The 13,284-nt window shown below is 36.1% G+C and overlaps 1 non-coding gene across 1 annotated transcript; it reads right to left on the bottom strand.

Moving 5' to 3' along the window:
• Positions 1 to 7,348: 7,348 nt before the first annotated feature.
• LOC123390451 lies at positions 7,349 to 7,499 on the bottom strand. Its single transcript, XR_006605045.1, has one exon. It is a non-coding gene; the product is annotated as a U12 minor spliceosomal RNA (small nuclear RNA).
• Positions 7,500 to 13,284: the final 5,785 nt, after the last annotated feature.

Below are 13,284 nucleotides of genomic sequence, written 5' to 3'. Positions count from 1 at the left end.
TCTCATTTAGTGCCCCTGAATATGTCTTTCCAGCCCTTTCTGGTTTGCTAGGTTTCTGTGGACTGGTATGATGTTATTCTGATGGACCTTCCTCTGTAGGTAGGGAATCTCTTCCCCCTACCTGCTCTCAAGAGCTCTTGTTTAAAATTATGATTCATCCGTCTCACAATCAAGTGTCTGGAGGTCTTTCTAGATTCATTGATCTTGGGGGTGATCTTTTTACCTCTAGGACGCGAACTCTGGTTCCAATTTCCAGATTGGGAACATTTTTGTGGAGAATTTGTTCATCTATATCTTCTAGTCTTCTTTCTTTCTCTCCCCCCTCAGGGATCCCAATAATTCTGATGTTGGAATGTTTCATGGCATCATTTACTTCACTTATTCTGTTTTCATGGCTTCTCAGCTATTTGTTCCAGGCCTCTTCCTGATCCATTTTCTCTATCAGTTTTTCCTTTAGATCACTAATTCTATCTTCTGCCTATGGTTACCCTAGCTGTTAGAGTATTTAGATTAGATTGGATCTCATTGATAGCATTTTTAACTTCTTCCCTGGGCAGCTTTCCCTTCAGCCCTTAGATTCCTTGTTGTCACTAATGGTTTTCTCCAACCTAGCCATTGCCTGGAGTATTGTTACGGTGACTCCCCTTCCTGACATACTGTTTATGTCCATATCCAATAGTTCTTATGAAGAGGGCACGGTCTCCAAATTTTTCCCCTGTTGGATGTTCCTCCTCCTAGTCATTTTGATGAGAGGTGGTTGAGGGGATGTGTACCTGAATATATCAACTGTAATCCTGGCAGGGTGCATCCTGGAATGCTTCTGAGCAACCTGAAGTCACCATCAAAAAGAAAGAAAAAAGAACAAAAGAGAGAGAGAGAAAGAGACCAAAAAAAAAAAAAAAAGAGAAGACTTAGCCTGAATGGGCCCCAAGGGTAAGATTTACAAGGTATACAAACAAAAATGGATAAACAAAAAGACCAACAAAAGTAAATGACAAGAAAAAAAAAAAAAAAGAACCCAGCCAAAATGGACTCCAAGGATAAGATTTATATAATACCAGAACAAAAACAAATACACAGAAACACTGACAGAAGAAAGAGTTGTGAGGGTGGTTATAAATCCTCAATGTGGGAGAGGAAGGTTATTTTCTGGGTGTATCTTGATATCTTTGTTAAAGGACTCAACTTTCTAGAGATAAAGGGAGAGTAAAACAGATTTATATATAGGGCTAGTACTGATTAGGGAAAGAGGATTACCTTGAAGCTTATATCTATATGTATATTTAAAAAAATAGATAAGAAAAAGAAAAATAGGTATATCTATGAAAAAAGTTCAGGTTAAAAGGTTATTATGGAATATGTTGTATTAAACCTCTAGCTGTAATGGTAAATAGGTCAAAAAATGAAAAAGAACAATAGTGAGAATGAATTAAAAATTAAAGTTGTATCTATGAAGTACACAGATTTTAGAGCAATACTGGGAGCTCAATATCTTGTTTTCCCCTCATATTGGGGTTTTACAGTTTTATGGGGGCCCTGTGGTAGTTGTCTGCTCCTTCTTTCAGCTGGGTGTCTGGGGGAGGGGCCTGCTGCATTGTTTTTCAGTCAGCCTTTCTTGGATTGAGTCCTCCTGCCCCCTGTGAAGGGGCTGGGCTCTGTAGAAACCAGTTTTTCAGGCTTTGTTCTCTGGAGGTTTTTGTTCTTTGGCAGCTTTTTGGGGCTTTCAGAGGTTTAGTGGGAAGCAAACTGCACCCAGACCTCCATCTCAGAGAGAAGCCTGAGTCTGCTCCCCTCTGGGTGGTCCAGAGCACACAGACTCCCCACTCTCTAAGTTCTGCTGAGCCGTGCAACCTCCTACAGGCAGAGCACAACCCCAGGCCCCGTCTCAGTCTCAGGGGTCTCCTGAAGTGCCCACTTATCTCTGCACTCCAGTGCTACTAAAACCATGAGAGATATTGGTCCAGGGAGCCTGCTTTTGCCAGCACTGCTCTCTGGGGTAGTTCCTTCAAGTCCAGGCTGGGAGTGTTTAGACTCTGTGGCTGGGGAGTGTGGTTCAGACCCAGGTCACACAGTGAGCACAGAATGCGAAAAGCTGTGGTTCTAGAGGGGGTCACCAGACTTCCTCATGCTGGGGCAGGAGTGCACCCTGGCTGAGTAGTGTTGCAAACTGCACAACTCTGGCAGCTCCAGGACCAGGAACTGGAGGCTCCACTGCTGCATTCTCACTGGCAAGGGTGGTCATCAGCAGTGGCCATCCTGGGATCATGGGCTTAGGCCTGTGCCCATGACTGTCTGATTCCACCAGTTGCCCCTTAAGATCTTTTGCTCTTTTTGAGTGCTTTTAACCAGACCCCAAGTTAATGCTGGTCCCCAGTCACAGGGCACTTTTGTATTGGGGTATTACTTTCCAATGGGTCACTTTTGGTGGCTCCCTCCCTATTCTGTTTATCCTCTGATATCAGTCCTATTCTCACTCTGCTTTACCTCTCCACTGGCATCTTCTTCCCCTGTAGAGATCTGGAAATGTATAATCCTACATCTCAGGCTGGTTTCATGGGTGTTCAGAGTGTTCTGGTAGATAATTTGCTCACTTTAGAGGACTGGTTGAATCAGGGACTCCTATGTCCCTGCCGTCTTGCCCCTCCTCACCTCTTCATATTCATTGTTTATTTATCTTTATTTCTAAAATTATTTTAAATTTATTCCTAAATCATCCTTGAACTCAGGTCTGTTTTCAAGCTCTCATATTTTCATAATTTTATTTTTCTCATTTTTTCTAGTTCTTATGTTTTCATATTTTAATTTTATTTGGCTTATTTTGAAATACTAAGCTTCAATTTTTAAATCTTTTTTGGTAGATCATATTCTTTTGGCATGTCCTCATTGTCTAAAAGCATGTTTATTCTCCCCCATTTATGTATATATTTTCAACCTGCAGTGAATTGGTATGGAATTCAACCACAATTCTGTCACGTTATGAATGTTTATATGAAATGAGTATTTTTGAATTTTAAAAGTTATCCTCAAAATATGGGAATATACCAAGGTAACTTGCAGAGCTCCATGGCTTCATGCTTTTCTCTACTGTGAAGCATCAAATAGCTACTTCAAGTACTGTTAGAACTGTCTCCTTTCTTTTCATTTTTAATGTTAACAGAGTGTTTCCTTTCTTTCTCTCTTTCTCTTCCACACTGCCTGCCTCAACTTTCTCTTTTTTCCTCATAGTATCTTTCTCCTGCTTAATTTGTATTCTGTCCTCAACAGTTAGTTCCTCTTTAGCATTGGTTTCTCCTTGAAGAAAGCTTCTTCAGTTGGTTGGTTTCAACCTTTCACAACAACCAAACAAACTTAACACTAACATTTCTGAAGTCCCTTAAACTCATCCTTACAAAGGAAACAGAAAACCTCCTCTCCTGATGCTTTCCTCAGATAGCTACACCTGACTTCTATTCCAGAGTCTTCTCTTGCTTTCTGAATGAGTTGTTTTGGCAATTTACCAGCATCAGGTCTATCAGAAATTACTGTCTTCCACATCCTCTCACATGGTTAATTATATACATGGGTGCTTGTTCGTAGTTTGGCACAGCACAATGGAGTTTTGTGGTTTGTAAAGATAGCACTTGACTACTTTGGTTTAAAATGCTTTAAATGTTCTATTTTATTTACTTACATATCCAGTGCTTTAATGCATTCATTATTATGTCTGTTTGTTAGGAGAGTCAAGAAAACTTAAATACATTGCTCCTCCATTAATAACATGTTTCTTTTAAATGGATTATTTTTTAGGGCATTTTAGCATTATTAAGTAGAAAATATGGATTGACTTTTGTTTATTATACTTGTATCCTGCAACTTTGCTATGATCATTTATTAGTTTCAGGAACTTTTTTGTTGATTCTTTCAGATTTTCTTCATAGATAACCATGTCACCTGTAAATAAAGTTTATTTCTTCCATCCCAATCTATATGCCTTTTCTTTTCTTTTTTCTTTTCTTACTGAATTACCTAGGACTTCCCAAATCACAGTTCAGGTAAATAGAATTCAAAAGAAGGTAGTAGTACCATTGTGGGGGGGGGGAAATATGGTTCATTACTGCTATGATGGTTTGAGTTTCAGGGACAAAGATTTAAAAAGAAAGGCATGGCAGAAAAGCCACAGTAAAATTATTTGTGTCTTTGGCTTGCTGTTTAGCTATGCTTCCAAGCAGTAAAACTCCAGGGTATCTAGCAGAGAGCAACCACAGGGAGTCAGGAGAGATTTGAGTAGATACTTAGTTCTGTAAAACTGTCAGGCCAAGCTCAGTTAGAGATACCGTGGTGAGCACCCAGAACTTTGAGTTAAGAATACAGAAAGCCCTACTCTAAAAATAAGAGCAAAATATTAGAATTAAGATACATACTCTAGGAGTAAAAGATATGTTTAGGAGAATTAGAAGGCAAGGTAATCCAGATCTTTATTGTGTATTACCTCCAATATATGATTATAAAATTACTAACCATATGAGTAACCAGCAACAAGACAAGCAGTAAAGAAATACAATATTATAGGGGCACCTGGGTGGCTCAGTGCATTAATGCCTCTGCCTTTGGCTCAGGTCATGGTCTCAGGGTCCTGGGATCGAGCCCTGCATCAGGCTCTCTGCTCGGAGGAGAGCCTGCTTCCCCCTCTCTCTCTGCCTACTTGTGATCTCTGTCAAATAAATAAATAATTCTTAAAAAAAAAAAAAAGAAGAAATACAGTATTATAAAAACAGCCCGAGAGATGGTACAAATATTGCAGTTAGCAAGAACTTTAACATATTCTTGGTTCATATATTATAGAAAAGAGAGAGAAGGAAAAATAATATGATGAATGGATGGGATTATTGATAGAATGTTTATATATTTATACAAAGAAGAATCAAGTAGGGATGCCTGGCTGGCTCAGTCGGTTAAGCATCTGCCTTTGGCCCGGGTCATGATTCATGGGTCCTGGGATTGAGCCCCAAGACCAGTCTGCTTCTCCTTTTCCCTCTGCTCCTCTCAGCTACTGAGCCCCTCCAATATTCTGTTATGCACTACCTCTCTCAAATAAATAAAATCTTAAAAAAAAAAAAGTGTGGATCTCATGGATATGATTAAAAGCAAAGCATAGGGTAGGCTATGTATATTGAAGTCAGAAATACATTATTAGAAATGATATATAAACTGAAACAAAAAAATAAAAAGGTGAATGCAACAAAGTAAAACTAAGTATAAAATACATGTGGAAATTAAAAAAAAAAAAAAATCCCAGCCAGAAAAGGCAGAGTTGGGATAGAAACAATACTTGAAAAAATAATGGCTGATAATTTCCCATATCATTTGGAAGATATTGTCAGCTAATTGAAATGGGATAAATACAAGGTGAAAAATACCTAATGTATTATAATCAAATGCTGATAATTAAAGATCAAATGGTAATATTCAAAGCAGCTGGAAAGGGAAAACACTATATGACATTTAATAGGAAAGTATATAACTGATAGCTAAGATGTTAATAGAAATCAGAAGTCGGGAAAAATTAGAAATCTATCTAAACTAAGTCTAATTAGTATGGGAGCCTGGAAAATACTGTTTATTGGATAGCTGCCCTCTTGTTCCTTCCCATATGAAGCAGGTCAAGAAAACTTCAGGAAATGTATGGAAAAACAAAACAGTGGGAAGTAAGAATATTGGCAGATGAAATAGTTACCTTAAGGACATTTTCAACATTAGATTTTAGTGATACATCTCAGGGGTATTTTTAAGTAGAGTCAGATATGCAAATTTAGATTACAGAGGAATTCCTAGAATTCACACACAATATATAATATCTTCTAAAAATAATGTAACAAAAGAAGTATTTCAGATCAAATACTAAAGAACTCCAAGGTTAAAATTAAGAAAAGTTTTAACACGGACAATAATATTTTTTGATCTGATACACTTTCATTGAATTTGATGTTCTAATTTGTGATAGATAGTCTAGAATCAAAGATATGTATGCCTTGATTAAAGTATAGCCTCAAGAACTGCATACACTGATGCTGTCATATTTCCTCAAATTATTATTCCCATCCTGCCCATGATTAATTTTACTAAAATGAAAAATTTTAAAAAAGCAAATCTAATTAAGCTCTTATTTTAAAAATCATGTATATCTTGTCAGTTTTATTGATAATAGTGGTTTCTAAATCACCACAATTCTATTTCATCAGCTCTCTTAGGATAAATTTCCCTTGGGATCCATGCGGAATTTCTGTTTTCTTTTATAATTTGTTGGTATAAATCTTACACACTCTGAATCAAGTGGTTGATCATGGACCTCATTATTTTTAGAAGTAAATATGTTGCCTATTTCTTGCATCCAGGCTGAACTTTTCAGCTGTATTATATCCATTAAATTCAGAGTTAATTGGCACCTTTGTTTTTATTGCCTCCCATGGGTTGATTTGTGTCTTCCAAAAATACGTTGAAGCTCTAAGCTTCAGTACCCCAGAGTATGACCTTATTTGGAAATTGTGTTGTTGCAGGTATCATTAAGCTGAAGTTCTACTAAAGTGGAGTGGATCCATAATCCAATATGATTAGTGCTTTTATAAAAAGAGGGATGACCATGTGTAGACACAGATACATAGGGAGGATGCCATGTTCATGTGTAGACACAGATACATAGGGACGATGCCATGTTCAACACAGGTGGAGATTGGAGTGTTGTAGCTGTAAGCCAAGGAATGCCAAGAACTGACAGCTGCCACCAGGAACCTAGGAAGAGGCATGGAAGAATTTTATACTTAGAGGAAGCATGGGCTTGCTGACATCTTGACTTCAGACTTTGGCCTTCAGGACTATGTACCATAAATTTCTGTTGTTCTAAGCCACACACTTTGTGGTATTTTGTTATCATAGCCTTAGGAGACTAATATCCTACCTTTATACTCAATTCCTTCAATTATTTTTATTTTGTTTTTCATTATAGCTTTTTTTTTTACTTTGAGTATAGTTGACACAATGTTACCTTAGTTTCAGATGTACAACTTAGCAATTTGACAAGTTTCTATTTTACAGTATGTTCATCCCAAGTGAAGCTACCATCTTTTCCATTACATTGTTGTTACAGTAACATTGACTAGATTCCTTACCTTGTGCCTTTCATTCCCCTGAAATATTAATTATAGAACTTGAAACCTGTATCTCCCTCTCCCCTTCGTTCATGTTTATATAATATGTATTTTTTTTTATTTTTAACACTCGGGGCTAATCTAGTTTCTTACCTATAGGAAACATGTACCTTCTCAACCTTGCTTATTACCTTTGTACCAGTCTGCTCTTTCAGTGTTAAAGGGCTACAGCAGATTATGACTCCTAGACATCCCACAAGTTAGATGGGTCATCTTAGCAGTAACCTTTACTAGCTCAAAAATTTGTCTCACATTAGCAGTGGGGGTTTAGACATCATGCCATCATTTTTTTTTTCCTAACTTGTAAGTTTAAAGCATACAATATGTATTTTAATAGGACTCCTTGAATCCTCTTTTATGAAATGAGGCAGAATTCATATCTATCTACTCACAATCCATCCTATAACATAAAAATCCAAGATGTGATCCAAGCTTCCAAATAGCTGACTGTTTATGGATGTCTTAAGACTCAGTGCCCCTGTGAGTTAATGAAAAATACAAAATAATAGACACCCAAACTGTAAACTATGTGGAACAAACAATACCTCTATAAGAATTTAAAGCTGGGATTAATCAGAATAGGCCAAAGTAAATAATAACATGCAAAGTGTCACTAAATCAGGATTTAAGCTGAAGCTTAAGGAATGGGTAGAAAAGATTTCAGCTGGTGAAGAAGAGAGGATGGCATTTCAGGAAGGAAGCAAGTTGAGCAATGCTTGGATGATATAGTCAAGTGCGTGATGCAGATGAATGATGATACCAACTTTAGAGAAAGTTCTATGGTTGGGGTTAGTGGAAAATAGTTTTGTCTGAGAGGGAGGTAGAAAAATTGCAGGGAATCTGAAAAAGAAAAAAAAGAAACAGGAGCTGTTAAATCTGATTAGGAAGGAATTGGGAGTTGTGTAGAGTTTTTGAACACTAATAGAATGAAAGGGCCTTCAGGAGATTAATCCAGAGATAGTGTGCAAGATAAATTAGAGTCAGAGAAAGGAAAAGGAGTCAAGAGAAAAGAGTCTGAGAGCTGTTTTAGAAAACTGATTACAGACTCCAGACTTCTGGTCTTAGGAACCTAAATAAATGCTCCTGACTCAGGAAGATCAGCTTAGTTTTCTGACATTTACTTGAAATTCTGATTTCTCTATGGCTCTTTAATTTCTCTTTCTCATCTGGGTCAGATTTGAGCCATTGGCACATATTTCAGGGATCTTTTCACTGATAATGAAAGGTTCATGTCCAACCTTGAAAGACCTTGTATAAACTTTGATTTTTAAAAGCACTTAACATGTATGGCATATGAGTCTATTTAGAATGCTCACTACTAGGCTCAGTACTGAGAGAATGCCACCTTTGAAATTTGCAGGTATCCTTTATTTCCAAGCTCTGTTTATTTTGCTGGCTGTGGAACCCTCCTTTCCACCTCATTATTTTCTCTTTTCTTGAAACTAGTCTAGTTAGCACATGTGACCCGAGATGGGTGGATGCTTTTCCTTTGAATTTTACCTTCTTCATCCTTTTAGAAAATGATGCCTCTTTATATACAGATTTCAAGGGTACTTTTTATGCCATAATTGACTTTGAGCACTCTTTGGCCTGATAATTCTATTGAGATTGAAATTTATGGATGTAATTTGAGATGTCCTTCAAATTGTATTATCATCAGTATTATATGACTATTTCTTTGAGCAGCACATGGAGAAATATATTATATACATTTTTTAAAAAATTGTTTTTTGTGGACATTTTCAATTTTTGCATGTAAAACATACTTTTTTCTATAAAATATATGTTTCTAATGGACAGCCCTTTGAGCTCTTTATGGAAATTTAGCCCAGGGAAAAGAAACGTGGAGTTGAAATGAATGACATTGAATATCCTAAGAATGTTCATCTGAGAGTCACTCATATTCACAGAATGGAAAAAAATTGATCAGTATTCAGAAAAATGGGATGATTGAAATTGTTTAAAACATGTTCTGCAACTAAAAAAAGTAAGTGGTTTGTTTTAGGATATAAAGTTCTGATAATTCTTTGAATCAGAGTCACCTGGGCATCCTTCTTTTAAATTCTCCACCTGCTGCTGAAAAACCAGCCTAAATAGTTACATGGAAACCTGCATAGCATTTTGAAACTTAAATTCTTTGATTAGTAATTTTGACCTGGGCATGTGTTACCCATGTTAGAAATATTCTAAGTGCTTAATGGTACTGTTTTTTTCAAAATGCTGTAACTAAATTTTAGCTGTATCAAATATTTGTTTTTTCAATTAAATGGCTATGTCCATTATTTAAATATAAATTATAATTAATATAATTTAATATAAATGAATATACATGTGTTTTTTAAAGATTTTTTTTTTTTACTTTCTCTGTAATAAGAAATGAAATTCATTTTGTTCTCTGGAAGGAGTCTTGCATTAATATTTTTTTCCCAAAAGTATAGATAAATACTATTTATTATCTTTATATTTAAACAAATATCATTTTTTTAAAGATTTTATTTACTTATTTGACAGAAAGAGATCACAAGTAGGCAGAGAGGCAGGCAGAGAGAGAGAGGAGGAATCAGGCTCCCTGCCTAGCAGAGAGCCCAATGCGGGACTCGATCCCAGGACCCTGAGATCATGACATGAGCCAAATAAATTGTATGATGTTATAATTTGAAAATATTTCTATTTCTCTTAGCAGAGTATGAAATTATAAAGCAGAAATTATAAAATCTTTAATAGGTAATAAAGTCCAACACATTTTTACTTACTGGTCTATACTTGGTAAGTGCTTAATAAATTTATTGATTGGCACCTGGGTGGTTCAGTCAGTTAAATGTCTGCCTTCAGCTCAGGTCATGGTTCCAGGGTCCTGTGATTGAGCCCCACATTGGGCTCCTTACTCACTGGGGAGCCTGCTTCTCCCTCACCCTCTGCTGCTCCCCCTGCTTGTGCTCTCTCTCTCTAATAAATAAAATCTTTAAAAAAACAAATAAATGAAATAAAAAAATACATTTGGATAAGTGAATGCATGACTTTTCATGTTACTAGTTCTTTTGTTTTTATTTTTGTTTTTTTATTCTGGAGTTTGTTTCAATACAGGGACATTAATCTTGTAATTTAAATGAGTATATAGCTATGTCTGAACTTAAAAAATTAAATCCAGCTTAAAATTCTTCCACATTAGAATGAATCTACTGGTTTCATAAAAGTATTCTTAAGTATGTTTTCCTAAGTGATCCACTCCAGAGTGCATTCCACAATTCTTATGAAGATCTGTGATTGATTGATTGATTCTGATTTTGATTAGCAATCCCTCTTAAAGAAAATACAGTATTTTCAAATTCAGTTTATGACTCAAAATCATTATGGAAGAGGTCTCTTTTAATTTAAATTTTTTTAAAGATTTTATTTATTTATTTGACAGAGAGAGATCACAAGTAGGCAGAGAAGCAGGCAGAGAGAGAGGAGGAAGCAGGCTCCCTGCTGAGCAGAGAGCCCGATGATGTGGGGCTCGATCCCAGGACCCTGAGATCATGACCTGAGCTGAAGGCGGAGGCTTTAACCCACTGAGCCACACAGGTGCCCTGGAAGAGGTCTCTTATGATTACCATTAAGCTCATATATAACATCTTATTCATATAATCTGTATTAAGGGGAACCTAGGTGGCTCAGTCATTAAGCATCTGCCTTTGGGTCAGGTCATGATCCTAGGATCCAGGGATCAAGCCCCACATTGCACTCCCTACTCAGTGGAGAGCCTGCTTCTCCCTATCTCTCTGCCTGACGCTCTGCCTACTTGTGCTTTCTCCATCTCTGTCAAATAAATAAATAAATAAAATCTTTAAAAAAATACAAATAATCTGTATTAAATTGATGGTCACTTAAGTTTATACCCATTCTAAAAGCATTGATTTTTACCCCTCTCATTTTATGTGTATGATGTTAAACTTTTTATCCTTTTACTTTAGGAATGCCTTAACTGATTTTTATACACATACTTGCTTTTATTCTTTTGTGTTTTAACCTCAGTAATGATTTTATAATGATTAATCTGGTGCTTTTATTATCTTGTATTTATCTGTAAATATTTTCCTTTCATAATTTTCTTTCTCCTGACTATGGTCTTTATTTCCCACTCAAAGTATTCCCTTTAACATTTCTTCTAAGTCTAGTTTTGTGGTGATGACCACCGGTAATTTTTGTTTGTCTGGGAAACTATATCTTCTTCTAATCTGAATGATAGTCTTGCTGGGGAGAGTAGTCTTGGTTGCAGTTTTTTTTTGTTTTTGTTTTTGTTTTTCCTTTCAGCATTGTGATTATATCCTGACATTCCCTTCTAGCCTACAAAGTTGCTAGCTGAAAATCATCTGATAGATTTATGGGGTTTGCTTATATGTAACTATTTTCTCTTGCTACTTTTAAAATTCTTTCTTTATCCCTACTTTTTGCCATTTTAATCATTATGTGTCTTGGTGTGGACCTCTTTGGGTTTATTTTGTTAGGGACTCTGTGCCTCATGGATCTCAATGTCTGTTTCCTTCCCCAGATTTGAGAAGTTTTTAGCTATTCTTCAAATACAATTTCTTCCTTCTTTTCTCTCTCTGCACCTTTTGGGATCCCCATAATACAAATGTTACTATACTTGATGATGTCTCTGAGTTCCCTTATCTTTTTTTCTAGAATGTACATCTTCTAGGCCACTTAACACCAGTGGTCCCAAAGTTAAATATATCCCTTTCTATTCCTGTGTCTTATTTGGAGACTCTACAACCTCTTTCACTTATGGCCCTTATATTTTTAACCAACAGTATTAGTTCTTTATTTCAAGAAATTTCATCCTTCTCAGTGGGTGTTGAATATCCTTTTCTTTAAACTGCATTTGAGAAAGTTAACTGCTACTCTGAAAGGCTACCTAAATCATAATCCCTTCCAAACAGGTAAGTTCTTAAACTAACAGCAATCATTCTTAGTTTGCATTGCACTAAGCTTTTTGATGTGATTTCAAAGCTGTCATCCTTAGCCTAGACACAGAAAAGTCCAGCATCCTATAAAGGGGTTAATGAATATAATCTGATATCCCAGAGGAAGATAAATATAATTCTTGGACATGTGTTATATTAAAGAGATAATAGTATATAAAATATGTTTCATGAATCCAGGGAAGGAAATTTTACTTTTTCCCTGAAACAATGTTTAAAAAAATCATCAGAAAACTAACATATGTAGATAGATTACATCCATGATAGATAATGCCTTTTGAATGACTAAATTTTAGACAGGCTTCTTAATGATTTGAAGCCTCTGACCTCCCTTTTCTTAGAGAACATTTGCTTTAGAAAACTGGTAATTGTCAATTTTTTCTCTTCCTCTGAGATATAAATTTTTCAAATCTCCTTATGAGGGTTACAACCCAGAAATGTCTACCTCAAGTATCAAGAACCATCCATTTGAAATGTAATTATCAGGGACCCAGGTCTCCCAATTTCTCTGTGGGGGATGGCAGCCACCCTCTGGCTTGACTATCCTGCGGGTTAAAAAATTACCTTTCATCATGTGGATGAGAGAAAGTTTACTTGTCCTTTGAGTAATGCCAGTGAGCAAATAGGGTAGCCTAAGATTCCTCCTACACTAACTTACAAATTTCCCAGTCCTCCCTTTTTTTTTTCTTTCTTTCAGTAGAGTTGAGCTCAGACTGAGTTTGACTCTCTTTCCCTTATTACAATATTCTCAAATAAAGTCTTCATTCTCAGTTTAACCTTCCCTGGTAAAATTTTTACCCAGACACTCCCTCCCATTTTTCTTCTCCTTCACCCTTTTTAAAATAATGCTGTTTATGGTAAAAACCATAAAGTAACAGATGCCAATACCACACTAAAATCATACATTATTAGCAGAGAATAGGGAAAAGTAAGATTGTTCAAGAAAGTTCAAATCAAAAAGAAAGTTGATTAGGGAGGGGGAAGTGAGTCCCAGCTTTGAGGTATCAAGTAATCCTTTCTCTAGAGCTTCTCTAAATAACATTCCATTTCTTCATAAACTCACTGAGACAATTTTCTGTGATTTTTTGCACTAGATTTCAAGGATCATTACTTGCACTGTCTTTATTCCTCCCAAAGGA

The sequence above is a fragment of the Mustela putorius genome, unplaced genomic scaffold (assembly GCF_011764305.1).
Source record: "Mustela putorius furo isolate JIRA1106 unplaced genomic scaffold, ASM1176430v1.1 tig00537350_pilon_pilon_pilon, whole genome shotgun sequence".
In the NCBI taxonomy this organism is placed as follows: Eukaryota; Metazoa; Chordata; class Mammalia; order Carnivora; family Mustelidae; genus Mustela; species Mustela putorius.
The sequence above is the reverse complement of the archived record's forward strand: the minus strand, read 5'-3'. Positions and strand labels throughout refer to the sequence as shown.